Here is a 27,896-nt window from a genome sequence, read left to right as displayed (position 1 = left end):
TACACGCCCCGCCAAAGTGTCTGGGTCCAGCCAACACCTTTGATAGAAATGCTAACAGCTTGATACAGACTCAAACAGAGTGCTAATAGCCAGGGCTGCAGTAATCACCCTTCTCAGGAAGAGCGATTAGCGCCCATTACTGTAGCAATGGACTTCCACACAGACATTGAAACTGACAATGTCTGCATTGAAACTGACAACAACAGCGCTGAAATTAACAAAGGCTGTGCTAGAACTGACAATGACTGCACCGAAACTATTAATGGTGCTGCAATGTTTACCATAAACTAACCATGTTACAAAGACAATAACCTCATCATTGACCTATTATTACAAAATGTATAAAAGTATTTTGACATGTGGTCTGGGTTGAGAGAAGATCCACAGCTGATTGCTGTACTGTTGATGTCTTTCTCTCCCCGGAGCTCCGTTATTTCCTTGTACAATAAACTCTGTCATGGAACCCTGACTCTGACTCCGAGGCTGGTGATTTTTCCCACAACACTAGTGGGTATAGAAACAGTAAGACTGAGTGTGTGAACACATGCACATGAGTGGTAAGATGGAATATGAGCGAGGGACTTTACAAGGACAGGTTAGACCTTAACAGAACCGTTGGGAAAGGTTACAATTAGCTTGTCAGGGGGATGGAAACCCAAGATAGAAGAAAAATAAAGGTGGTTATGGAATATGGATAATCTGAAAAATTCAAGTGAATAGCTGCAAAAGCAAATGCTCAAATCAACAAGGGTCAGATGACAGAACAGAGTTAAAAATGGAGAATGAAAAGCACCCTATTTGAATGGATACAACATTCTGCTCAATTTCTATTGCTCCAATAACCTTCATAGCCAAAGTAAGAACACAATAAAAATGATGAGATTTCCATTTCTGGTAAATATTTGGTAAAATTCACAATGGTGACGGAGTCAGGCTCCTGAGATAGGACGTGTCTACTCCAAAGGCTTTTATTTTCTTTCTCACTTTTTTTTCCTTTCTTTAGTTTCTTAATTTTTTTTCACCTTACCTTCTGGAGGGAGCTCGATTGTGGAGGCAGCGGTGACTGAGGGCCCAGGACAGGCCTTTGGCTCGAGACAGCTGTGTGATGGTGCTTCAGCTTCTTTGAGCTCCGGCGGGTATAAGCAGCTTAGGGGCTCGGTGTTATACCAGATCGGGATTCTGGGGTCAGCGGTGAGGCGCTTCCTGAGCCTGGATGGTGAGTTGTCTGGTGAGCTGAGCTGGACTCTAGTGGAGACTGACAAGATGGCATTGCAGAGGAGGGTGTGCCCGGCACGGGGGAGAGATTGAGCTCGGCATGGGGAGTGTGAGTGTTTGTGTGGAAGCCCAGCATGGAGCATCTGCAAACTCATAGCTAAAGAAATTTGTTTTCTACTTTATAATGAAAAGGACAATAATGTTTGACTTTTAATTTGTACCTAAGATTTTGTACCTAGATACCTTTGTATGTAAGATGGCATTGGGAATAGCAACTTTGTACACTTTTCATTGTTCTCCTGTATCCCTGCACTTGAGTAATGCTAATTCCAGTTCTAATTCCATCTTGTCAACTCTGCTGTGAAGCTACATTTGTTTGAGGGCAGGATGGAGCTTTATTGTGACACTACCTTATGATCAACAACCTCTTGACATTTGCTATTCAGACTTACATAATAAAAAGGTTATTGTGAGAGGTTGCAGCAAGACCTTGGAACTCAAAGACTGTGTTTGTAAATTGGAAAGGGAAGAAAATCAGTTTTTGACATTAACTTGATGTAGGCAATATTTTCAACCACACAAGTATTAATAACATCAGAAACATCACCGACAGTTCAGCTGGTGCTTTCTGGGTCCTTAGTAACAGTTTTGCTGGATCACAAATATATTTTGCATCTAAATTGCTGAAGGCCAGAGCTGATAGTTATCAGAGAATTCTACATTAATTTGGAAATTCCCATAATAAGAATTATTTTGGAAAACATGGGAACAGTTCCCATATTTATAAATAAATATGAAAAAAGAATTACATTTTGCAGGTGTATTGTAGTTTCAGCTCCATCAAGTTCAGATCCTTGCGTACTTGTCTGAATTGCAAATTATTTCTGAGACAGAAGGACTACTACAAAGAACAACGTGACTCACTGAAAAGAAGTTTGCAGTTGTGAGCACTTTTCAGAGGGTCCTCTAGTAAATGAGATAGTATAGGATATTTTTTAATGCAAAAAGAAATCTGTTCTGTTATATTACCAATTACCAACTTACTTCATGCGGTGAAGGAAATTCAGGAGGAGTTAGTGCAGAATTAATTTATATTAGCATGTATTTTTTTCCAATCTCACCTCATCTGAAGGTACTGATGCAGTATGTCAAAAACTTCCAGTTTATTTCCAATTAACCATTCTTTACTTCTGAGCATAGGCAGCAGGCTATCTGATAGTAGAGTTAAGTGGTGGCAATATACACTGATCTTAATACAGTCCATCCCTGGCTTTACACATTGTGGCTTAAATTCCACAAGAACGCCAATGGATCCCAGTTTTAACTGCAAACCCAAGTGATACTTCACCCCTGGATAATGTTAAGAAGGAGACTGTTGCCTATTTCCTCCCTCCTCAAGCCATGAACTCAGTATGATTAAGTATTGTGTGTTGTGTTTACTTTCATTATAAATAACACACCAGGTTATAGTCCATCAGGTTTATTTGAAAGTACAGGCTTTCGGAGCACTGCTCCTCTGTCAAGTAGCTAGTGGGGCAGGATCATAGGATACAGAATTTATAAAATTGATGTCTGTGTCAATATATGTGATCTTCTTGGAGATCCTCCACTTTGTGCCGGCAGTCGGTGGTGTCGACAACAGCCATACTGTGGAGATGCCAGTGTTGGATTGGGGTGGACAAAGTAAAAAAAAACCTTGATTTTTAACTTTGTCCACCCCATTCCAACACCAGTACCTCCACATTGTGTTTACTTAGATCTAGCAATCGCTCAGTTAGTGGTGTGATCTTCTCTATATTAGATACTTGTGCGTTCAAATCCCAATATAAGAATTTGATAACCATGTCTGGGGTCTCACTCCAGTACAGTACTGAAATATTAAACCAAGGTACTATTTGTCCTCTCATGAAGCTGAACATAAAAGATTCTATTTTGAAGAAGATCAGGAAGGACTCTCTTCATATCCTCACTAAAATCTATCCCTCAACCAGTTTAATTCATGACTCTGGGCTTGACTGTGCTCAATACTGTTGTTATGTTCAATGGTGATTTCATAATTCAATGGACATGAAGCGCTGAGGACAAAGGTACAACATAAATTTGTATTTTCACTTTTACAATCTAAAAAAAAATTTTACTTGCTTTAATCTTTTACCCAGAATGGATTAAACAACTGTGTAAGAGGCTGCTGCATTGCATTTGGAGCAAAGGAAGAGAGAGGCTAAACACAATTTTGGACATAGGAGTGAAATTTATTTGGATACAATACTTGACAGCATAAGATCATAAGAAATAAGGACATGAGTAGGGCTGTTCAAGCTTTAATAAGATCATGCTTGATTTTTGATCTTAGTCTTACAATCCTGGCCTATAATCATATCTTTTGATTGACCAAGACCAGACATTTTTTTCTCCCAGGTCAGGAACACAGAGACATGACAATTCTCATGTTTGCAAACCTGACCAGGGAAAAGCGCCATGAAACTTCAGACTTTTGTTTTGAGATAGCCGGAGGTGAAGGGAAAGTAGGCAGTGCTAGGTAGAAGGCTTACCACAGTGCTCCAACACTTTGTTAAGGTAATAAAAAAAACAATAAAGGAAGAAACAGTCCCTCATACACCACATGTCCACACAGTACACTTGCCCCATTTTTGTCAAACTGCATTACCAAATGCCCTCATCCGTATGACTCTTCATACCCTCCAATGTACACCTCTGCTCATACCCTCTGATCCTTCTCAAAGGAATGAATGGCTTTCTTTTGCACTGTAGCTTTTCTATGATTCTGTGATTCACATCTTCCATATCAACCTATGATCCTTTACTCATCATACTATCAACCCCTGACCCTCCACCCACGCTGATTGTCTTTTATGGCCCTTATGCCAACCTTTAACCCTCAGCTTAAGCCAATGGCTCCTGCTTTCCAGGCAAGTCCATGCATCTCTATCATTATTGCAGTGAACCATTGTGAAATTAGTCATTCAGAACTAGTCCTGTTAATAGACAGATCAACAGGCAGAGTGAAATAGCAAGTATAGATCTTTTAACACTGAAGATAGTTTTCTGAAATATTTGAAGGGCAAGAGTTTTAAATAACCCTATCAGCTCTTAACAGGTCTTTTTCATAGCTCCTTGTGAGAGTTCTGTTTAAAAATTCTTTTGACACTTCTGTTGACATCTTTCTTGACAGTGCTGAAAATGTGTTGCTGGAAAAGCAAGGGCTCATGCCCGAAACATCGAATCTCCTGTTCCTTGGATGCTGCCTGACCTGCTGCGCTTTTCCAGCAACACATTTTCAACTCTGATCTCCAGCATCTGCAGTCCTCATGTTCTCCTAGAACATCTTTCTTGACAGTTACAATCAGGATAATAGTTCCAAAATGTTAAGCATGGTAAAAGTGATTGCAATGTGGAAACTCTTGCCTTTATGATTATAATACAAGATGGGGGAGTTCGATATGGTCATTTACAGGAAAAATAAGATGTAAAATGCAGAGCACAGCTCAATGGTAGCTAAAGGACAAAGTATAAAATAGCACATGCTAGCTATGGTGGAGAGTCAAATGGTTTCAACTGCGCCCGTTCCATTTCTGTCCAGTTTCAAAACTGCCATCTTTATGTCATTTTCCTAAAATTCCAATCTCAATCTTTCCAAATATATCACTCCTCTTTTGTAAGGCATGAAATAAAATATTGTTGAATTTTATAGGTTTACAATTGCCTTTTTGCTTACAAATGAATATTTTGAGTCAGTTTTTACTGTGGAGAGAGAAATAGACTAGAGAATAGAGAGAAATAAACTTTGTTGTTTTAAAAACAGTTCATATTACAGAAGAGCAAGTTCGGGAGATCTTAGAGAATATAAAGGTGGATATATTTCCAGGACCTGATCTAATGTATTCCAGAACATTGTGGGAAGTAATGGAGGAAATGATGAGACCCCTTGCAGAAATATTTGCACCATTTGATGATTGGAGGGTGGCTAATGTTGTACCTTTGTTTAAGAAAGGCTGTAAGGAGAAACTGGGGAACTATAGACCTGTGATTCTGACTTCAGTTGTGAGTAAATTGTTGGAGGTGATTATAAAAGGTAGAATTTATGGACATTTAGAGATGCAAAAATTGATTAGGAATAGTCAGCATGGTTTTGTATGAGGAAAATTGTGTCTCACAAACCTGATTGAGTTTTTTGAGGAAGTTACCAAAAAGATTGATGATGGCAAATCAGTAGATGTTGTTTAATGGATTTTAGTAAGGCCTTTGACAAGGTTCTGCATGGTAGAGTAATTAGTAAAATTAGGTCATATGGGATTCAGGGTGAGCTTGCCAATTGGATACATAATTGACTTAACAGCAGGAGACAGCGAGTGATAGTGAAGGATTGTTTTTTGACTGAAGGCCTATGACCAGAGGTATTCCACAGAGATTGGTTCTGGGTCCTCTTTGTTTGTTGTTTATATAGATGAATGGATGAGAATAAAGAAGGTCCGGTTAGTAAGTTTGAAAATGACATCAAAATTGGTAGTATAGTAGGGAGTGAAGAAGATTTTCTAAGATTACACAGGGATCTTGATCAAATGGGCCAATCAGCTGAAAAATGACAGACGGAGTTCAATCTGGATAAATGTAAGGTATTTCATTTTGGTACAACAAACAAGGAAAGGGCTTACGCAATTAATGGTAGGGCCTTGGGTAGTGTTGTAGAACAGAGGGACCTAGGGGTGCAAGTACATAATTCTTTGAAGTTTGTGTCACATATAGACAAGGTGGTTAAAAAGATGTTTGGCATGCTTGCCTTACCAACTCCTAAACTCAAACTCAAAAGCCTGAGCAGTGAAGTCATGTTGAAGTTGTACAGGATGTTGGTGAGGCCTGTTCTGGAATACAGTGTCCAGTTCTGGTCACCCAGTTATTGCAAAGATATTTAAGGAGAGGGTTCAGAAGAGATTTACCAGGATGTTGTTGAGTATGGAAGGTTTATGTTACAAAGAAAGGCTGGGACATTTTCTCAGTGTAGGAGGTTGAGTGGCAATCTGATAGAAGTTGATAAAATAATGAAGTATTGATGGAGTCAATGTTAGTTGTCTTCTCCCCAAGAGGGGGGAGTTTCAAGTCTAGGGGGCACATTTTTAAGGTGAGTGGAGAGAGGTTTAAAAAAGACATGAGGCAAGTGTTTTACATAGAGGGTAGTTTGCATGTGGAATGAACTTCTTGAGGAAGTAGTGAATGTGGGTGCAATTACAATGTTTAAAACACATTTGGATAAGTACATGAATAGGAAATGTTTGGAGGGTTTTGGGCCAGAGCAGGCAGGTGGGACTACTTTTGTTTGGGATTATGGTTGGCATGCATTGGTTGAACTGAAGGGTCTGTTTCCATGCTGTTTGACTCTGACTCTAAGTGGAACAATAAGTAGATTCTTTTTAAAAAAAAAGTACCTACTGCCCACTAACTTCCTGAATCAACTACTTTTCCGAAAGGGATTTGATGTTGTGACTGGACTAGTTGCTTGATAAGGGATCATTGTAAAGTGTCTCAGATACTTTGCAGGATTGATTTTGTTTTTCTTTTTGGGGGGGGGGGGGGGGTAGGGTCAAAAAGAACACAAATGTTCCTCTTAGCTACAAACAAACCTGCCAATTCAGTGTTCCTCCTGGATTTGACATATCACCTGCCAGTAGCTCCCTTTCTCCCATGTTTTACTTAAATGTTCTTCTGCCTCATCTTTGAGGACCATTACACTTTCTGCCTATTTTGTGAATGAGCTCCTTGGAGGTGTTCACTGAGTACTAGCTCCCTGCTGATCAAAAAAAAAACTCCAGCATAAGAATGCTTCTGGCTTCCTGTTCCTGCAATTAAGTGAACATAGATTCATACAGTGCAGAAAAGGCCCTTCGATCCATCCAGTCTGCACCAACATGGCTTCCACTAAAAGTGTTCCTTATCCCAATTTCCTGCACTTGTCCCATATACTTAAATGTTGTGATATTTGAAGTGCTCAATGAAATATTTTTCAAAGATTGTAACATTTCCAGCCTCCACTAACTTCCTAGACAGTTCATTCCAGATTTCCACACCTGCTGAGTAAAAAACTTTTTTCCCAAATCCATTCTGAATTTCCTGCCCCTTACCCTAAAACTATGGCCCCTCCGTGAATGGATCCTCAACCAAGGGGAACAGCTGTTCTCTCAGATCATTGCCTTCTCAATTTGCACCATTGTTGAAAATTGACCTCATTAATTCCTCAGTGCTTATTGGCAGAATCAATTAATTATTTTGAACAAACACTACACAGCTTCAAAACATAATGCCCTTCTTCTATCTGGCTTTTCTGACTCAATATCTATTAACTTGCATTGAATGTTCTTCCCATCCACACAAACTTTGACCTATGTCATGTGACTGTTTCAATTACAAGCTAATTTGCACCTGAAGTGGAGACTAGAATATCATCTTTCATTTTTGGGGGGATTTTAGAGGTGTATTTTCAATAATTTATTTTACCAAATATATTCCACCAAGACATTGTATGTGTTTAATATTTACAGGAGGATTACACTGATATGTTCTTCGGCATGGTTGAACTGGAATTTGAAACCATGCAGACTGACTTGTTGAAGTAATTTGTTTCTTGGATTTAGATGTGTTGAGGAACAAGGGTAACCTCCCTATTAATGTTCCACGAATTCGATTGACCCTTAACATAAATACTCAATGAATTAATTTGCCTTTCATCTTATTTTATCTGTTCCTTAAATAACTATTTTTATGTAAGCAAAATATACAGACCTCTTTTAGCTTTTGGACTGTGGACTAAAAAAAAATACAATGAAATGCTACTTTAAACCAAGAAACTAGGGAAGATGTTGCAGTTCTAAAAATAGTTAACATAACTCATTGTGGTTATATTTGATAATGTTGTCTTATTCAAGTAGCAGAGGATGAGGCTAAATACTTCAGCTCTGTGTGTGCTCATGGCAGTTTGAACCAGTGATAGGTGTTTGGTTGTTCAATTGTGTGCAGAAAGGTTGTTTCCTCTTGTGTCAAGGACCAAATGGCATGATACTTTTTCTTAAATTCAGAAAACGCAGTCCAGAATTTACGCGCAGGAACAACTCCAATTTTTTAGACAGCTAGTTTCATCAAGCTAGTAATTTTGTGTATCCTCTGAGCTCTAACCTGCACCAAGCAAATACTGCTTTTAAGCGTTTCGACCACCACTCTGTTAATGGCTTGGTAAGCTTCTTCTGAGTGTCTCAAAACTTCCAGAAGGTTCCTAAGCTCTAACTCCAATACTAGTTCTATTTACTAACACCTCGGACTTCTGAGTCCTAACTGTTCAGAGTCCTTTTGGGATGAGGCCTCTTCGCCCTGTCCCAAAATACCAAATAGACTAGTATCTCAAAGTTAGCAGTCTTCCTCTCTGACTGCTTCCATTCAACTGACTAAAGTTGACTGTTGAACAGTCCTTGGTGACCTTTGACCCTGCCCTTGTACCCTGTCAGTATTGAAGGTAACTACTATTTTGAAACAGTCAAATGTGGCAACCACTTGGATCTATCTGTTCCTTGAATGTTACACTTCTCACAGATTTCTAGCTTACACGCTACTACTAGATACAAAAGAAATGGATTTCAACACACACTGGTGCACAAACCAGCTGTTGCTGCTCCCTTCCATCAGTGTCCTTGCTGTTCCCCCAGTCACAGATTGAGCTCTCAAGGCTCAGTGATGGTCAGTCTGTTGAGTATTTGTGTGTAATGTCTTTTTGATTCACACGGTAGGTCTTTTGTAGTGTCTTGTATTTCAGGAATTTGCCCAAGAGGTTTTGTGACAGGGGCTCAGAGACATTTCAAGTACCTCCTCTTCCAACAACAGATCCAACGTCGTTCTGATCTAACAAAGCAATAACAGTGTTCTCCCTTTAATTCTGCTACAGCATAAGAAATTTTAAAGCACCTCAGCTGAAAGTTACCTTTACATACTACCTGGATTTCAGGAATAGGAAAGGTCCCCAGTGCACTTGGACTCCTATTCTGAGGCCAGAAATCACCATAAATGGACCACACACCTTACTTTTACTCTTGGGATGCCATCACAAAGACCAATGGATATGCAGACAAATAGTAATGTTTTGGGGAAATCTGAGGGAAGTCTAAAGATGTTTACAGGTAGCCCATGCAGAATAATGCTGTTTCACAGGTCTTATCTTTTTTCTTCCTCCTTTTCTTCTTCCTCCTTTTCCTCTTCCTTGTGGGCTGATTGAAGCACTGTAATAACAGCTGAGTCAGCACAATTGCCAAACTAAAGAGAACATAAGAAACTGCCATAAATTTGGAGGCACACATTGGCAAGCACTGAAGGCCTTTCCCTGAATTGTCCAATCAGTGGAATATGCTAAACACAGATAACATGCAGGTGCAGGCCATTTGGCCACATGAACCTGTTCCACCAGTCAACAAATTCATGGCTGGTGATCATTCCACCACCTACCTACATGAAACCTTTCATTCCCTTGCTTATCAAGAGTCTGTCTGTCTTAAAAATATTCAAAGACTCTTGAATGAATGGTACAATGGCTAGCCTCACAGTGCAATGGACCTGGTTTGATTCTATTCTCTGGCAACTGTCTGTGTGGAGTTTGCATGTACTCTGTGTTTGCATGGGTTCCCTCCCACAATACAAAAATGTGCAGGTTTAGTGAATTGGCCATGCTAAATTGCCCATAGTGTTCAGGGATATGTAGGTTAGGTGCATTAGTCCGGGGTAAATGTAGAGTAATAGGGTAGGGAATGGGTCTGGGTGGGTTACTCTTTGGAGGGTCAGTATGGACTTGTTGGACCAACTGGCCTGTTTCCACACTTCCTGTAGGAATTCTGTGAACACTGCTTCTAAACCTTTCAAGAAAAATGTTCCAAAGAATCATTATCCTCTCATTTTGCCCTTCCTTATACATTGCTTATTATCATCAGTGATCCCCTAGTTTTAGAATTTCCCACAACCAGAACTAACGTTACCACATCATCTTATCAGGAAAACTCAGGATCATATATATTCCAATCAAGTTGCCTCTTGCTGTTCTATACTCCAAAAGATACAAACCCAGCCTGTCCAATGGCTCTTCATAGGACATGATATTCCAGATATGAGTTGGACAAAATCTTCTCTGAACTGTTTCATCTGTTCTTATTTTGCAAAATAACATTTGATGTGGCATCTTATCAAATGCCTTTTGGAAATCTAAATAAAGTATATCCATTAGCTCTACTTTCTCCACAGCATGTTGCTTCATCAAAGAATTTGAATAAGTTGGTTAAACATGATTTTCCATTCATAAAACCACGTTGACTTCTGCCTGATTACCTTGAACTTCCGTAAAATATATTTTAATTGAAAAAATAGATTTTTAATATTATAACAAGTACAAAACAATACAATTCAAAACAGTACAAAAACAAACAACCTGCTCTCATGTACAAATGTATAAACATATATAGAATATAAAAAACCCAAACTGGGTATTTAACTAGTTAAATAAATAACCAACAACAAACTAATAAATAGTAATAACTCAGCCCAACCAAACAAAACGCTCATAAGTTCACAGTTCCTCCTCCCTGGAAAAGGGACTCACTGGGGCAGCACATGGCTCCATGGTTAGCACTTCTGCCTCACAGCACCAGGATCCCAGGTTTGATTCCAGCCTCGGGTGACTGTCTGTGTGGAGTTGACACATTCTCCCTGTGTCTGTGCTGGTTTCCCCTGCGTGGTCCAGTTTCCTCCCACAGTCCAAAGATGTGCAGGTTAGGTGAATTGGCCATGCTAAATTGCCAACAGTGTTAGGTGCATTACTCAGAGGGGAATGGGTCTGGGTGGGTTACACTTCAGAGGGTCAGTGTGGACTGGTTGGGCCGAAGGGTCTGTTTCCACACTGTAGGGAATCTAATCTGCTACGGCTATATAAAAGCCCTTGTTAGTGTGGCAGATAAATCTGTTTCAAGGTATTGGAAAAAGGGCTGCCATGTCTTATAAAAATTCTGAAATGTGGTGTACCATATTTGTGAGAAAATCCAGGGGAATGTGTTCCAAACAATGTTCCACCAACCCAACAGGCCTGGGAGGTTTTCAGATATTCTTTCTTGCACAAAATTTATTTCTTATGTGTGTTTACAGGAAATACAATGGGCAGACCCAAAAGGAAAGAGAGGGTCCTTCTCCACCCTTACACCCAAAATTCTCTCCATTGCACCAGCCACAGCACTCTAATATGTTTGAAGCCTATCGCAAGACCAAAGACAATGGGTAAGAGTGCCCATGCAGATGTTGCACTTCGGACATGTTGAAGATACCCCTGGTTTAAATTTTGACAAACTGTCTGGAGCCGAGTGGGCCCTGTAGAGCATGGATCCTATTGCAAATTGATATCTTCCTTGCATTCTCCCAAATATCCTCTCATTCCTCTGAGGAGACTTCAACACCCAGCTCACTCTCCCAAACCCTGCAGAGTCGATCAAACTCATCTGAGGGGACACCCCCAACTGATGATATGAAGTACTGATGGAGAGTGTACTCTTAGCACTTAGCAGTCCCCTCGCTGCAGGGATCAGTCAAAAGTGTGATTTATTTTTTTCTGAATAAAATCCCTAGCTTGAAAAAAGTGAAAGAGGTCTCTATTAGATAACTTGTACTTCCGTACTAACTGATCGAACGACATTATTACGTCTCCCTCAAATAAATCACCCATGTAAGACATCCATTTAAGTCGTGAATCTATCATCTCCACCAAAAGTGTAAACAAAGGTATAACCCCACCGGCATACCCACCAAAGGTGTAAACAAAGCCGTTTTGCCAAATTTGCCTTCCCTGCTTTAACAGTATTGATGACTATTGGGTTATGGCAATATTCCCTAACTGTCCTCATTTTGTCAAAAACAGCAAGATGGTAAGGGGGCACCTTGCCTGGAAGGCTTTGATATCTAGCCATATTGAAAGAGGATCTCCACAAACCCAATCACTCACATAGGTCAAGAGTGAGCTTAATTGGTAATGTTTAATGTCCAGAAGGTCCATTTTCCCCCAGTTTGTGAGGCAGTTGCAGCTTGGCTAATTTAATGAGGGGCCACGTACGATACCAAGCAAAGGAGCTGAACCAGCGCTGAAAATGTGTTGCTGGAAAAGCACAGCAGGTCAGGCAGCATCCAAGGAGCAGGAGAATCGACATTTCAGGCATGAGCCCTTCTTCAGGAATGCTCTACTGGTCCTTGGATACTGCCTGACCTGTTGCACTTTTCCAGCAACACATTTTCAGCTCTGATCTCCAGCATCTGCGGTCCTCACTTTTTCCTATAGGAGCTGAACCAGACACTTATCCTCCTGAGTGTTTGCTTATTGAAAATCAGGGAGAGCATCCATATAGGGTATAGCAAACAAGGGAGAATATTCATCTTAATAAGTGCTATCCAACCCAACCGCAAGACTGGAAGTGCCTCCCATCTTTGAAGATCTTGTTTAGTTTTTCCAAATAATTGGATAAAATTGGCTTTGAATAGCTGATCTAGAACTGGAGTAATGAATATGCCCAAATACACAAAACTGCCTTGTGACCACCTAAATTGGAATCTATAGTCACCCTCAAGAGCTAGCTCCTTTGTAAGACCATCCTTAGGCATAGCCTCTGATTTAGTCAAGTTAATCTTGTATCCCAAAAAAGTGCCAAACGCGCAAATGCATTGTAATAGGCAAGGCACTGAAACTGCTGGATTTGTCATAAAAACTAGGACATCATCTGCATACAATGAAATCTTATGTAATTTTGACCCCACTTCTGGAGCTAATATATTGGGATCCCCATGAATGGCCTCCACCAATGGTTCAATCACCAATGTAAAAAGCAATGGCAAAATGGAACAGCCCTGCTGGTTGCCCCTAAAAATATTAAAATTGCTTCATTGTACCCTATTGGTGATGACCGCTGTCAGAGGGCTACCGTAGAGAATATTTATCCATCTGATGAAGACTGTGCCCAAACCAAACCGCTCTAGACTATAGAAAAAGTACGGCCACTCAACTCGGTCAAATGCCTTCTCTGCATCTAAATAAATCACCAATTCTTGTATTGACTGCTGTTGGCATGCCTGAATTACATTCAGCAGCCTCCTAACATTATTGGAGGATTGGCGACCCTTTATGAAGCCCATCTGATCCTCTTTTAATAATAGAAAATAACACCGTCTCCAGCCTTAATGCGAGAACCTTAGAGAGGATTTTAAAGTCCACATTTAAGAGCGAGATGGGCCTGTATGAAGCACTGTCTTCCAGATCCTTCCCTTTTTTTTAAGGAGAAGTGAAATATTGGCCTCTCTCAGAGATGGTGGGAGACAATCATGACTTTATGAATCATTAAACACATTGAGCATTGGGCCTGAGAGTATACTTATAAATTCCTTATAGAATTCACTGGGAAGTCCATCAGGACTGGATGCCTTTCCACTCTGAAGTTGCCTGACAGCTTCCTGCACTTCTGATAACGGGGCATTGAGAAAAGATTGTTGTTCGGGAGTCACGCCCGGGAGCTTCAGATCCTTGAAAAAAAATTCCATTTTGGCCTGCCCCTCCATACAATCCTCGGATTGGGATAACTTAGAGAAAAATCTCTGTAATGCCACATTAATCTTTTTAGAATCACCTGTTATGTTCCCAGGCCCTTCCCTAATAGCCATAATGGCTTGTGGGGCACTGCTCCTTCTGGCAAGATACGCTAAGTATTTGCCTGGCTTGTCACCATGCTCGTATAACCCTTTGCTTTGCAAAAGCCAGCTCCTTCTTTACCGTCTGCATGAGCATGACATTCAATGCAGACCACAGTGCCGTAATCTTCTGTAGTTTGACCAATGAGGGTCTCTCAAAGTACGCCTTCTCGGCAGCTTTCAACTGTGGTTCAAGGAGACGTTGCTGTTCACCCTTCTGCTGCTTCCTACTGGCTGAATATGAAATAACTAACCCCCTAAGCTTTGCCAGTTTCCCAGAGAACAGATGAGCTAACAACTGAGCCTATGTTGATGTCTAGGAATGCCCGAAATTTCCTAGAGAAATACTCCACAATGTTATTATCCTTGAGGATAAAGGGATCCATTCACCAGTACCTTAAACTATTTGTTATGTCCTTAATCTTAACCATAAGGTACACTGGAGCATGATCAGAGATGTTAATATTACCAATCATACAAGATGTCACCAAATCCAGGTTACCGCAGAGGTCAGAAAAAAAATCAATCCTAGTGTGACATCTGTGTGGATTGGAGAAAACGTAAAATCCCTCCCTGTAGGGTGGAGACACCTCCAGACATCCACCAACCCCAATTCCCCACACAGACCCATTAACTGTTTAGTTTGTACAAAGGGTTACGAGGGACCTTTGGGCAACCTGTCTACTGTAGGATCCATGAGACAGTTAAAATCTCCTCCTATAATGATGTGCCAGGACTTGAGACTTATCAGTTTAGACAAAGCGTCTCCCAAAAATTTAAGGGGATGAGTTGAAGGGCAATAAACATTTAAAACACCATAGTCTTCCCCATTTATCAAGGCTTTAAGAATTATAAACCTCCCGTGTGCGTCTTTAGCATACTCCGACAACTTAAATGGGAGATTCTTCCTAACCAATATAGCCACTCCCCTACTTCTGGTATTAAATGATGAAAAATAAACTCAGTCAAAGCCATGCTCCTTGTCATCCAAATATGTCTCCTGAAACAAAGCAATATCCACCTTCTCCTTTCTAAGCCTAAAGAGTACCTTTTTCCTCTTAATTGGTGAGTGACTTCCCTTGATATTCCAGGCATACCATTTAATCAAATCATTAGCCATAATCTTCTGCAACAAATTTAAATTCCAGAGAGGAGGAATCCAAAACCACAAATTGCTGAGCCGTAGTGTCACATGATCCACCAAATATAAAAACTATATCCACTACATTTAACAAACTGACAAAACTATTGAAAAATAAAAACAACAAAACCAAAAAACAAACCAACATATAAAGCGCCAACAACACTGAGTAGGGGAACTCACTACCCATCCCAAACTGCCCATAAGTAGGCACCCAACCATCCCAACCACCTTCACTTCTCCCAGCTAGAGCCACACTGCAAACACAAGCAGAAAAAGATAAACATCCCATGGAATACCCAATATGAATAAAAAGCACATTTTATTTAAAAAAGGGAAATAAATACCCCACCCATCCATTGGTATATCCTAACTTAGAAATTGAAAATGTACATCTCAACCACCTTCAAACGTAGTTTAAACCAAATTATTATCAATAGAGGAAAATAAAACAAAGATAAAGCTCCGTTTCTTTTACAGAATGATAAACACATACTCAAACAATTCTATTTATACATCCTACAATTGTTCAAATTAGGTTTGTTTGTCCACAAAGTCTCTTGCCTTCTCTGATGTGTCAAAGGATTGTATGGATTCATTTCAGGTGAACCAAAACACCGCTGGATACCTCGGAGTACTGAATCCCAAGCTCCCTCAGTCTTCTCTTAACACTGTCGTAAGATTTTCATTTCTAGATCACTGCTTCTGAAAACTCCTGAAAGAACATGATATTAGACCCCTCATATATTAGGGCCTTCAGATCCTTCTCCTGAACTCTGGAAGCCTTCATGACTCTCTCTTTATCCTGGTAATGATGGAACCGCACCAGGAGAGGATGAGGACATTGACCCAGACCTGATCTCCGCACTGCAACCCGGTGAGCCCTCTTTATCTTCAATCCTCTCATGCCAGACTCTAAGTCAAGGAATTTCAGCAGCCAGTCCTCAACACATTCCACAGGCCGTTCGCCTTCCTTAACCTCAGGCAGACCAATAATCGAAATGTTTTTCTCTTGGTCCTGTTTTCAAGATCATCCATTTGGTCGCGCAAATTACGGACCTGCATCTCCAGGGTTTGGATCCTATCCTTGGATGAACTGGCATCAGCTTCCACCAATGTGACCTTGTGCTCCACCTCATCCATCCTCTTCCCCCAGGTCTCCCAGCTGCTGCTCATGCTTCTGCAGCATGAGAGAGATTGGAGCCATCTTCTCTTCAATCTATTTCCCCAGCATCTCGCAAGATTTCGTGAGCTCATTCACCATGGCCTGGAAAGTAACCAAGTCCGAGGATCCTGCAGGCTGAACGGCAGACCCGGCCTCAGGGGTCTGCCTCCCTTTTTCAGCATCTCTGGATGGCTGGAAACACAGATAAGTTAACTTTTAGAAGTTTCTTGGGTCTCCACAATCTTCCTGGAGTCCCAAGATATTGCAATGGCTTGGGTTGGGCGGATTAAAGGTTCGTCCTGCTTATGCTGCGATGCGGAGTTCTGCAGTGCGATCTTGTCAGATCCCCGCCATTTTGGATGCCCCACTACTACATCTTTAATGATGACTTGCAACATCTTACCAATTACAAATGTTTAGCTAACTGACTGAATAGTTACCTGATTTTTGTATCCTTCCATTTTTGAATAAGTGAGCTAATTTTATATTTTCCAATTTAACAGAAACTTCCTGAAATGAAGGAAACTTTGGAAAATTAAAAGCAATGCATCAGTTATCTCAATAGCTGGTGCTTTTAAAACTCAAGGATCAGCTTCATCAGGACTCGGGAAAATGTCAACCCACAGATGCAATCATTTTCTCAGTACCACTTCATGATTGTACTTTCTCGAGGTTTTCATTCCTCCACTCCCTGACATACAGCTTTATCCTCCATCATGAAGACTGGTGCAAAATCCCTGATCAATTCATCTGCCCTCTCTTTATTTTCCATTATTAATTCCCCAGATATACTTTCTATTGCACCACAGTTCATATTAACAGTTTCCTTTTAAGAATATCTACAGAATTTCTTATTGCTTTATATTTCTAGCTAACTTTCTCTCATTCATTCATTTTCCCTCATTATTTTTCAGGGTTTTTTGCCATTATTATATTCTATCGATTCTTATTTCCTGCTAGCTATCCTTGAACTATTGATTGCACTTCGTTTAAATTTGATAGTGTTTTTAACACTTTTAATTAACCACAGATAGTGCATCTACACCTTGGAATTTCTCTTTCTTGTTAAACCTTTGCATGACGATTCCAATGGTCTTCTCCAAATCTTTCTGAGAGAGAATGACTCTTGCTCATGTGTGATCAAGTTCAGAGGGAAGTCATGAACTCTGTGTGCAGTGAATGGTTCTTATCCCTATGCAACAAACCTCTGAAACTTTCTGGAATAGCTGAACAACTCAGGATAAAAAATATTGAGACAGGGTAGCAGGAATTCAAAAACATGATTGTCTCTATGCGATCACAAAACAACTGTACATTCAGGGAGTGGATATCCTTTCAGCTTTGGCACGTATCCCCATTGAAACATGGCACTCCACATAACTGTATATTCTCAGTCAATGACTCGCTGCACCACTGGAATTCCCATTATTCAGCTGAAGCCTATTCTTCCTGCTTCTCTTAGTTTTAAGAGAAAAAGTGAAATCATTCTTGTGCATGACACCTCAGTAACCTTGTGATGGAAGGCGAACTGAGGCCTATTTCAATTTCACCTCTGGGCTTCCATCACACTAAGACAAGAGCATAATAATGTAGCTTGTTCCACAAATTTAACAGGACTGTTAGCTTCATTTTATGGACTCAAATGTTTGAGTAGCATTTTAATCCTGGGCTGACTACAGAAAGTGGTGGTGTAGTAGGCAGCATCCAGACTCCTGAGCCCAGGGCTAGTCCATTCCGTCTGCTTTTCTTTTATTTTATTTTCTTGTTCCTTTTCTGTTTCTAGTGTTTGTTTCTACTTACCTTCTGGGGGAGAGATCAATCATGGGGGCATAGGCAGCAACAGCATCGATGAGGAAGGTGGTAGGATGGTGTCTTCACCAAGGCCTGGAAGGTGGCGGTGACTGGTGAGTCCAAAGTGGAACTCTGATGGATAGCAGTGAGATGGCTGGTGTGCCCAGAGTGGACTCTGGCAGCAGCATCAAGAAGGCAGCTGGTGGGGGGGGGGGCATAGCATTGGCAGAGGTAATGTCAGTAAAGTAGGCCCAGCAGCAACAGCAAAAGATGGCACCTAAGGAACAATTACTTTGATGTTTGTTGGGTTTGGCACTGGCAAAGTGATGGTGGAAGAGTTGTGGACTCTTCTTAAGCCATATTTTTTTTCAAATTATTCTTAAACTATTCAAAATCACACTGGATCATGCTGACAGTGAAAGCTTTTCACTGTATTTTTCAGTGTAAAATACATGTCACAATAAAATCATTCATTCATTCAGAAATGGGGATGTCGCTAAGGGAGTCAAGCTGACTCTTTACAACTAAAGTGAAAGGGCTACTCTTGGAATTAAAGAACAGTATCACTTTGCATTGTTGTTGTACTGCTATTGCAGATGGGTTCCGAAGTAAGCTTGCTTTGAAATAATGGCACTAATATCCACATTATTCACAATTTTTTTTTGTTTATACTAATTTTTCCCTCAGGTATTTATAAGTATCTACAAAATCCTGACTCATGCTGAGGTACACTTCCAATAGATGTTCATAACAATATGATCTTAGAATTTATGGCAGGTAACCTTCAATGTAGCAACCTCCAGCTTTAGTTCATAAGACATCTCACCAAATAGTAAGGCCAGTGACAAAAACACTGTTATAAGATCATAAGCAATGACAGGGAATTTGTCAGGTTTTAGTTCCATTAGTTTTCATAATATTGTGTCTTAGTGACTGTAATTGATTTAAGTTCCTTTCTCTCTCCTGCACGCTTGATGTATGCCTCCAGCTTAGAAACAATCTTAATTATGCTAGAAAAGCCTGGTCTAGTCAAATGCCACATTACAACTGAAGCAAACTAATTTTCTGGACAATGCTGTCTGAAGGTAATGTCACCTCCTAGTTCAGCTGTACTCAAGTCAAATTACGAACTACTTTTGGAGTTATATTATTATGTTGGAACTGCTACGCATTCAAATTTATTTCACATTCACAAGAATTGGCAGTGTAATGCTACCCTAAGTATGTGATTAAGGTTCTCATCTAAAATTAACTCAGCTTGTGGTTTTCAGCTACTGACCTTCTTGCAGTGAATTTCAATCTTTTGTTTTTTTTTGTAAGATTCCCAGCCTTTGCATTTTTTCACATTAATTGGCATTGATAGTTTTTCTGGTCTTGCAATTGAGGTTGGTTTAAACTTTCTCTACACAACTTTTAAAACCTGTATTATAATCTAGTTTAGATATGGGATTTGCAATGGAATATTTTATTTTTGGCAAGATTTACACAGGAGAATAGAAAATCTGCAATGAGCTTTTTCCCAGATGCATAGATCCACAATAATCGGGAGTTTCAATCATGTGTGAACCCATCCTGTATGGAAACTGGGAAGGCTGCCAGACAGTTCAGTGAGGCATTGCCAATGAATTCCCAAGAGAATTTCCAAAAGTTCGTAGACAGCTAGAGAAGGCTGAGGGTGTTGGAACTGTCAGCTAAACCACTTCTTAAGTTACTGCCTCAAAAACCAATCCTACTGTTGTTTTTACCTTGGATATTATTTATTTTTAGTCAGGTAGTTTTATTAGGATTGAATTTGTTGGACCATATTGTTGAGGTATTAAGAGTGAACACCATTGCTAATATCAAAACTTTGTAGGGATAAGTGAGGACTGCAGATGCTGGAGATCAGAGTCGAGAAGGGTAGATGAAGGGCTTTTGCCCGAAACGTCGATTTTCCTGCTCCTCGGATGCTGCCTGACCTGCTGTACTTTTCCAGCACCACTCTAATCTATAGCAGAATATGTGACAAGTTGCCTTGCATCATATTTTGCTTCCACAGCTGCTATGCTCCACCTTTAGCCTCAAAGCCATAGAAAATCTGTTCTTGCCACTAAATCCTGATAACTAATAATGATAACCAATTTGTTACTTTATGTGCCACAGCCACTAGGATTGAAAAGTAGTGGTGTGCCATGATCTATGGCCAATAACAGCATGCCATAATTTATATCCTGCATATGACTCTCAACCTAAGAGGCCAACAAAAAGTCCATTAAAGCTCTGGGGCCTCAAGTGGCAGCCTCATAATTGTTCTGAGTACTTTCCTCTTAATTCTCTTATTTCCTGTAGTTTATTCTTTCCAGCTTTGCCATCCAGGTATCTGAAGGCAGTTAGCTTCAAGGATCCCACATAATGCCATTACCACCGGGATATTCCCTGTTCTTCCCTTGTTGGAGGAGAAGCAGATGGATCACTTAAGACACTGTGGGTCAGAGAATGAACTGATCACATTACTAAGAGAAAGTGAGGGCTACAGATGCTGGAGATCAGAGTCGAAAAGTGCGGCACTGGAACAGCACAGCAGATCAGGCAGCATCCGAGGAACAGGAGAGTCAACGTTTCAGGCATAAGCCCTTCATCAGGAATGGAATGAGGGAGGCCAGTTAGTAGACCACTAGAATAGTGTTACTAACCCCCACAGGAACAGATGTCATTAGGGGTACTAACTTGCACGTCAACATGCTTAAAATTAGCCTCACTAATTACTTTAACAGCAAAGCATCCTCTCCATATTCCAAGGAGCCATTCTCTCCTCTGGTGACCTCAGAGTTACTTCACACAGTAGGATATGTTTTGTTTCACTCTGGGTTCAGCTTGGATGATGAACCATACAATTCATGAAAGTGATGCTATATTTAATTATATGTTATATAATGTATACTGAGCATTCTTGATCAACCGAAACTATCAACAAACCATACAAAGGCAATGACCAAATCTACATCTATCTTGTGACCTTGTGCAGCAGGTAATAAGGACTATCTGTTGAGTAGGTTAGGGGATGACCATTGAAGGGAGGTGATTGGAGTATAACTCACTTTAGAGGTGATAGTATGAATAATGGAAGAAAAAATGTTACTGAAAGGTTTGCTCATAAACATTGATTAATTTTAAAGATCAGTATAGATTGGGACCAATTTACTTTTTCAAAGCTTTCCTGACCCTGATTTATTTAGAATTAGGACATATACAGCAGCATGACATATTGAGTGGTACGAACTTGATACCTAGTGTGTGCTGAGTCAGCTCACATCAGGCATGGTAAAATTGCAGTCCTTCAATTAGCCTTTGTCAATTAAGGAGAGAAAAAGTTACAAAAACAGAAGTTACTGGAAAAGCTCAGCAGGTCTGGCAGCATCTGTGAAGAGAAATCAAAGTTAGTATTTTGGACCAGTGACCTTCCTTAGAACTAATGGTAGCTAGGAAATTATCAGTTTATATGCAGAAAATAGGGTGGGGGGGGGGGGGTAAGGAGTAAATAATAGGTAGGGATAGAGAGAGAAGAAAAGTTGGACAGACAAAAGAGTCAATAATGATCTGGCTGGGAGGGTGGTTAGCTGTTAATGGAGACTGTTAGTGGGTTACAATATGTAGTGTGTAATGGCAGACTGTGTGATAACAAGGCCTGGTTTGTGGGGTAGGGGGCTATGACATGGGGGAGTTCAGGCCCTAAAATTACTGAATTCGATATTGAATCCAGAGGGTCCTCAAGCGGAAAGATGTCGTGCTGTTCTGTCAGTTTGCACTGACCTTTATGGGAACACTGCAGCTAGCCTGATGTTGGCCAACTTCTGTTTTTGTTTCTGATTTACGGCATCTGCAGTTCTTCTAATTTTTATTTAGAGGAACGGTTACTCCGCATTTCACGCTTAATAATGCATCCCACTGGAAAACGTGTGGGAGGATGGAATGTCAGGACTGGCTCAGACTCTGCATTGATGCTCGCCAACTACTGTTCAAGTTCGCATATTGACAATGACTACTGACTCAACGTATTGCCAGTGCACTTTGTTCTGTGCAATGCATAAGCGTATTCAGGAAAAACAATGGAAGTGAAGCTTAAAAATTATGCATCCATTTGCATGTAGTTTACTAACATTTTTGAATATTGGGTAGCAAAACAGCACAGGAAATCTTTGCTTCTGTCCTCCCAAGAGAACAACAGGATGAAGCTTCAGAATCTGACATTCCAGTATCTAAGATTCCGGGACCATGAACCATAGGAATTAAACTTATTATTGCAGTTTTGCTTTCTTAACTAGCCTCAGGACTACAGAGCATGACAGTGAACCATCCCCATCCACCACTACCCTCCTCTGCATAGCCAAGCTCATCCTCACTTTGGACAACTTCTCCTTTAACTGTTCTCACTTTCTTCAGATCAAATGTATGGCCACGGGTATCCACATGGCTCAAGCTATGCCTGTCTCTTTGTGGGGCTTCATGGAATTTTCCTTGTTACAATCCTACTCTTGCTCCCACCCACAACCCTTTGTCGGATATATCGCTAACATCATCGGTGTTGCTTAGCTCTCTCATCCATCTTTTTCCTCAACTGAGGATTCCCAGCCACCATGGTTGACAGGGTCCTCAGCCATATCTGACATATAAAGAACAAAGAAAATTTACAGCCCAGGAACAGGCCCTTTGGCCCTCAAACCTGAGACGATCCAAATCCACTGTCTAAACCTGTCGCCCAGTTCCTAAGCATCTGTATCCGTCTACTCCCCACCTACTCATGCATCTGTCCAGATGCAACGTGAATGAATCCACCATGCCTGTCTCTATTACCTCTGCTGACAATGCATTACCACCCTCTGTGTAAAGTACTTGCCGCATGTATCCTCCTACACAGTGTGGGTGGCACAGTGTGGAGTTCGAATGTTCTCCCCGTGTCTGCGTGGGTTTCCTCCGGGTGCTCCGGTTTCCTCCCACAATCCAAAAACATGCAGTTTAGGTGAATTGGCCATGCTAAATTGCCGGTAGTGTTAGGTAAAGGGGTAAATGTAAGGGAATGGGTCTGGGTGGGTTGTGCGTCAGCGGGTCAGTGTGAACTTGTTGGGCCAAAGGGCCTGTTTCCACACTGTAAGCAATCTAATCTAAACTCTTCGTCTCTCACCTTGAAAGCATGACCTCTCGTTATTGAATCCTTCACCCTGGGAAAAAGCTTATCTCTATCTATCCTGTCTATACCCTTCATGATTTTGTAGACCTCAGTCAGGTATTCCCTCAATCTCCTTTTATTCTAATGAAAACAATTCTAACCTACTCAACCTCTTTTCATAGCTAGCACCTTCCATATCAGGCAACATCCTCGTATCCCTTCTCTGCGCCCTCTCCAAAGTGTCCACATCCTTTTGGTAACATGGCGACCAGAACTGTACACAGTATTCTAAATGTGGCTGAACCAATGTCTTGTACAATTTTGACATGACCTGCTAGCTCTCATACTCAATACCCCATTTGATGAAGGCAAGTATACCATATGCCTTCTTGACCACTCTATCCACCTGTGCAGCCACCTTCAGGGTACAATGGACCTGAACTCCCAGATCTCTCCGCTCATCAACTTTTCCCAAGGCTCTTCTGTTTACTGTATAATTTGCTCTAGAATTAGACTTCCCAAAATGCATCACCTCACCTTAGCCTGGATTGAACTCCATCTCCCACTTCTCCATCCAACTCTCCAGCCTATCTATATTCTCCTGTATTCTTTGACAGTCTCCTATGCTTTCTGCTACTCCACCAATCTTTGTGTCATCAGCAAACTTGCTGATCATACCAACAGTGCTCTCTTCCAGATCACTTATGTATATCACAAACAGTAGTGGCTCCAGCACTGACCCTTGTGGAACACCACTGGTCACCTTTCTCCATTGTCAGAAACTCCCTTCAACTACTACTCTGTTTCCTGTTGCTCAACCAGTTCTTTAGCCACCTAGCTAGAACACCCTGCACACCATGTGACTTCACTTTCTCCATAAGTTTACCATGGGGAACCTTATCAAACACCTTACCAAAGTTCATGGAAGGGATGTAGATGTCATATACTTCATCTATCAACTTGGTCACTTCCTCAAAGAACTCTAGTAAGTTGATAAGCCACGATCTATCCCACACAAAACCATGTTGTCTATCACTGATAAGCCCATTCTTTACTAAGTATAAATAGATCCTATCCCTCAGTACCTTATCCAGCAACTTTCCCACCACTGATGTCAGGCTCACTGGTCTGTAGTTACCCAGAATATCCCTACTATCCTTCTTGTACAGGGGGACAATATGAGCAACCCTCCAGTCCTCCGGCACCTTACCTGTGTTTAAGAATGTTACAAAGATATCTGTCAAGGCCCCTGTTATTTCCTCTCTCGCCTCCCTCAGCAACCTGGGATAGATCACATCTGATCCTAGGGATTTGTCCACCTTAATTACCTCTAGCCTACCCAACATATCTTCCCTACTTATGTCAACATGATTCAGAGCAATCTCTAATCTCAATATTCATCATGTCCATCTCTTCAGTGAACACTGATGCAAAGTAATCATTCAGAATCTCACCCATTTTCTCAGGTTCGACACATAGCCTTCTTTGTTATCCTTTAATGGACAAATCCTTTCTCTAGTTACCGCTTGCTTCTTGTATCAGAATAAAAGGCTTTGGGATTCTCCTTAATTCTGCTCGTTAAAGCTATTTCATGACCCTTTTTAGCCCGTTTGATTCCTCGTTTAAGATTGGTCCTACTCTTCTGATATTCCTCCTGGGCCCATTGTGTTCTTAGCTGCCTGGACCTTATGTACATTTCCCTTTTCCACTTGGCTAGTCGTACAATTTCTCCTGTCATCCATGGTTCACGAATCTTGTCTTTCCTATCCTTTGCTTTCAACGAGACATGCCAATCCTGCACTATCTTCAACCTATCTTTGAAAGCCTCCAACATATCAAATGTGGACTTTCCTTCAAATAGTTGTGTCCAGTCCACATTTCCCAGCTCCTGCTTAATTTTGATATAATTGGCCTTGGCCCAGTTTAATACTCTTCCCTTAGGACCACTCTCATCTTTGTCTAAGAGTATTCTAAAACTTACAGAATTGTGGTCACTGTTCCGAAACAAATCCCCCATGGCAACTTCTACCACCTGGCCTGGCTCATCCCCCAAAACCAGGTCCAATATGGACCCATCCCTCATTGAACTACTAACATACTGCCCTAGAAAACTCTCCTGGATGCTTGTTACAAATTCTGCCCCATCCAGACCTCTGACACTAAGTGTATCCCAGTCAATGTTGGGAAAATTAAAATCTCCCACCACCCCCATCCTGTTGCCTTTACATCTTTCCATAATCTGTTTACCTACTTGTTCTTCTACCTCATGCTCACTGTTGGGAGGCCTGTAATACTGCCCCAACAATGTAACTGCCCCTTCTTATTTCTCAGCTCCACCCGTAATGTCTCACTACTCAAGCTCTCCATAGTGTCCTCCTTTAGCACAGCCATAATATCATCCCTAACCAACAATGCAAATCCTCCCCCCCGCCTTTTACTTCCCTCCCTGTCCTCTCTGAAACATCTATATCCTGAAACATCTATATCCTGGAACATTTAGTTGCCCTTCCTTCAACCAAGTCTGTGTGATTGCAATGACATCATACTCCCAGGCATCAATCCAAGCCCTAAGTTCATCTGCCTTACCCACTATACTCCTTGCATTAATGCATATGCACTTCAGGCCTTCAGTTCTTTTGCGTTCATCTATTCTCTGCCTACTCTTCCCCTTATTAATACTAACTTCATGATTCTTACAGTCTCCAGTTTCTACCTTGCTGTCTATTTGTCTTCTTTTCTAGTTCCCAGCCCTCTGCCACATTAGATTTTTAGCTTTAGATTCCCTACAGTGTGGAAACAGGCCCTTCAGCCCAACAAGTCCACACCAACCTTCCGAAGAACAACCCACCCAGACCCATTCCCCTAACACTACAGGCAATTTAGCATGGCCAATTCACCTAACCTGCACATCTTTGAACTGTGAGAGGAAACAGGAGGAACCGGAGGAAACCCATGCAGACACGGAGAATGTACAAACTCCACATAGACAGTTGCCTGAGGCAGGAATTGAATCTGGGTCCCTGGCACTGAGAGGCAGCAGTGCTAACCACTGAGCCACCCTGCCGCCACATCAGTTTAAAATATACCTCCCACACGTCTGCCCTCACCCCTTCTCTCCCATAACAATGATCAGGTTCCCTTGGTCCTCACTTAACACACCAGTATTTACATCCAAAGGGTCATAGCTGTCGTTTCCACAGCCCCAGTGGAATGCCACCACCAGATCCATGTTCCCTGCCCCTCCCCTTTCCTCCCTTCTCTCATCAGCATTCTTCAGGGACCGTTCGCTCTTGTTTTCCTATGTTCACTCCTCCTTCACTCCTAAAACATCCCCATACCCTCCAAAGAATCACAGATGGTATAAAGCTTGCCCATTTACCTCTTCCCTCCTCATTACCCAAGGCTCCAGACACACCTTCCAGGTGAAACACTAGTTTACTTGTACTTCATTCTATCTAGTGCACTGTATTCGCTGCTCACAATGTGTTTTCCTCTACACTGGGGAGATGAAACATAGGCTGAGTGGCCACTTTCAGAACACCAGCGTTCTCTCTGTGAAAATGACCCTGAGCTTCCAGTTGCATGTCACTTAAACATACCACCACACTCCCTGCCCAACATTTCTGTTTTGGGTTTGCTACACTGCTCCATTGAGGCTCAGCACAAGCTGAAAGAACAGCATCTCATTTTTCACTTGAGGACTCTGCAGCCCTCAGGACTCAATAAGTCAACAGTTTTAGGGATTGAGTCCTTTAGTCACTGCCACAGCCCAGGCCCTGCATTAGCATGGGCTGCTTGTCCCCATCCCAGCCCTTTAATCCACCCCAACTTCAGTGTATGTACCATCATTTCCTAGCTACTAGCATTTCAGAGGAAGGGTCATTGAACCCAAAACATAAACTCTGCTTTCTCTCCACAGATGCTGCCAGACATGCTGAGTTTCTCCATCAATTTCTGCTTTTGTGGAACTGATTGAAAATTTAACTCAAATTCTTTTGAAGGCAATAACTAAGTTTATTAAACTTCTGTGATCCTCAGAATCTACGTGAAGCATTAGGTGAGATTGGCTGTGATATTCTCAGTGCAGAAATAAAGACTCTAAAAGTATGCAATCACAAAATTTTACATTTGCTTTAGCAGGATAGTTTTTGAAGGAACAAATAAACCCTTTAATAACGAATGTTTGCAATTTTCTTTCCCTACATCACCTTCCTCCTGAAACTTTGAGGTGAACAAGGATAATCCTATGGAACTATGCAGTAAGTTTGTACCTAGTAGTGTTCATTAAGCCAAATGTGAAAAGCAGTTGCTTACAGCACAATTGAATTACAGTATGGTTGGCCAATACTCAGCAGGTAAGGCAGCACTTGTGGAGAGAGAAATAAAGTTGATATTTTAAAGCAATAATCTTCATTCAGAACAAATCTCATACAAAGACTTCAAACTAAAATGTTAACTCTTTATTTCACCACGGATGATGCCAGATTGCTGAACATTTCCAGGAACTTTATTTTAGATTTGCAGCATGCATAGTATTTTACTGTATGTTGCTTTGCTTAGTGTCAATATTTTGTAAGCTTGTTTCATACAATTTACTTCAAAATTTGGAAATCATATTTTGGAAGATGTGATCAAGGTCCTCCAGAACCACACTTGAGTGGCTTTCTCTGGTACTGCCCTTCTAGATAGAT

Source organism: Hemiscyllium ocellatum, chromosome 11 (genome assembly GCF_020745735.1).
Source record: "Hemiscyllium ocellatum isolate sHemOce1 chromosome 11, sHemOce1.pat.X.cur, whole genome shotgun sequence".
Classification (NCBI taxonomy): Eukaryota; Metazoa; Chordata; class Chondrichthyes; order Orectolobiformes; family Hemiscylliidae; genus Hemiscyllium; species Hemiscyllium ocellatum.
Note: the sequence above shows the minus strand (reverse complement) of the source record.